This window comes from Morus notabilis, unplaced genomic scaffold (genome assembly GCF_000414095.1).
Source record: "Morus notabilis unplaced genomic scaffold, ASM41409v2 Scaffold951, whole genome shotgun sequence".
NCBI classification, from domain to species: Eukaryota; Viridiplantae; Streptophyta; class Magnoliopsida; order Rosales; family Moraceae; genus Morus; species Morus notabilis.
The window spans coordinates 178,382-180,988 of NW_010367036.1; positions in this window are offsets into that span (position 1 = coordinate 178,382).

Here is a 2,607-nt window from a genome sequence, read left to right on the forward strand (position 1 = left end):
TGTGGATTCAGACTGAAGGGGCTTGAGGAAGCGGAAGCCGGAAAAGGGCAACGCTAGTCCCAGGTTTGATTGTGCGATGTAGGATTTCTATCCCTTTTCCTTGTGAGCCTGTTTTCAAAAGGGATTTTGGCCTTGAAAGTGTTTTAAAGAAAGGGATTGGTTTGCGAAAGAAAAATGTTTTAAAAACCATGGCTTGTTAGTTTATGGAAATCCTTGGCTTGTCCTGTCCATGGAATCCATAGCTTGTCTAGTCATGGAACCTTATGGCTTGTCCAGTCATGGGGCCCGCGACTTGAGTAGTTCGTGGGGTCATATGAACGATTTCATAATGTTAAATGGAGATTTCTTAAGCAAAGAGATCTTGTGAACTAGTAATAGAGTCTATTGCTGTAAGCCTAGATAGGATGCGGAGAGTGCATCCTCGGGGGCAGAACCCGAAACCGGTCCGGGTAGGCGAGGCACTTGGTTAGGTAAGTAATTTGTACTAATTACTTGCTGAAGCCTATAACATGGTTATTTTCAGTTATATTTCCTTTGAGAAAAAGGATATGAGGTTCCAGCTGTTCTGTCGGGACTGAATGTCTTATTTTATTTATGTACTCAATCATTTATTCATGCGCTCATTTATTTTAAATATTTCGAATTATATCCTACTGGGCCTTTCGCTCACGTTTTATGTTTTAAATGTTAAACCCCTCCCAGGAGACTCGAGGAGCGGTGCATGGTAGCTGGAGTTGCTACTGTTGGATCAAGTGAGGATTGAGTTTATCCTCTTGAACAAATGTAAGGAATTTGAGAAATTATGTAAACCTATTTAATATTGGATTTACTAGACTGTGGATGATGTCTATTGTAATTGATTATTTACATGTGCATGTATGTATGATACTGTATGTCCTGTGGGGTGGAGCCCTGTGTGTCAGAGGCTCCTGGATTATATCGTTTATTTAGATTTTTATGCAGTTAAGTGTGGGACCCGGTTGGGAATCTGCTTTATTAATCCCAAATCGAGTTCCACGTTTGGGGGGCGTGACAACTACGGGTTGATTCTCACCCCTTCTCTATTGGCCTAATTGGCTTGATTCATGGTGTTATCTTCAGTTTGGTTGCCTTGATTCACAGCGTTGCTTCTTGGAGGCATTTTTTCAGCTCGATTTTCTCATTGGAATTTTTCACACAAATCAAATATTTTGGGTTCGGTCTCCAGCATAGTCGCTAATTGTTGAGGGTGAAAATTCATCAATAGGATTATAAAGAAATTCTTAACGGTTTGTACGAATTTAATGATCTTTAAAAATATTAAAAGCAAAATTAAAGCAAGAACAAGTAAAATTTATAGTAGTTCACCTAGATTTGAGATCTACGTCCACTATGAGAAGGAGAGAAATTTCACTATTTTCGGAGGAATTACATTCACGAATGCTCCAGATCACACTTAGAGATTTTCTGACCTATAATCCCTTATTTATATCTTAGGTCAATGCCCCCGCTTGTTTCCTTATTCAATTTTGGGAATATTTCCCTTATCTTTTGGGATAGTTTCCCAAAAGATAGAGATTACAATCAATTAGGACAGATTCCCTATTTGAATTTTATTTATTTAAATTACAAGTAGTAAATCTTGGAAAGAATCATGTAGATCATTATCTTTACATAGCCTCGACTTCGTAGATGCTTTCTTTAACCTCTTCGCTATTACTTATAAATGTAGTTGACCTCATGTCCCCTTCTCAAGATGGTCAACTTCTTGCTTATAACAGATGCCTCCTTGTAGCAGTTGATTCTTAATAAAGTTATTTACTGACGTGGCTCTTAAAGTTAAGATGTACTTGATCATTTAATGCTCTTCTTTATAGCCTGCGAGCCCCATTCACAGTCTAATTTAGGGTTCGGCGTTTTACCCTACAATAAAAGAATTAATTGGATATCATATCAAATTATGTATTCGTCATTGGTATTACTCCTACATTGTAATTTTGGTTTACGAAATACTAACAAATCATCAATAAAAGAACAAATCATCAATAAGAATTAAGTTAGACAAAGATTTAGAGAAAACTGTCATCTAATACTCTATATATGCATTTTCAAAACACGGAAATGTGTATGGCGCATTTTGCGTATGATATTAGTTGTCGGTTTTCAAGAAACTGTTGGCGGATATTCGTTTTCTAAGCGTAAACGTGTACTAATGCAAGAGCATTACTATGTCATAATTATTTCCACACGTGCACTCATTTTCTTTCTTTTTCCTTTTTGTTGAAATTATTAACAAGTAGAAGGAGTAAACTCGAAAGTTTTCGAAGTTTGAGGTAGTAAACTGTCACTTTCTAAGGTTTGGGGGCACATTTGATCACATGTTCCAAGTGAGGGCGACATGTGAGAATAATCAAAAGTACACATATTTAATAGACGTGGTAAACTCTGCTTTTGATTCTTTTTATCTTTGGATTTTTAAACAGGAAATTTAAAGGAAGCTGCTTCTTTTGGATGGTAAGTATTAATTTCCATATAGACCAAGTGGCAAGGTTAGCCTTTTCCTTTCATGAAAAGACTTCGCGGACTAATTACTGTTAAATTCTCAAACAACGCGGACTAATTACTGTT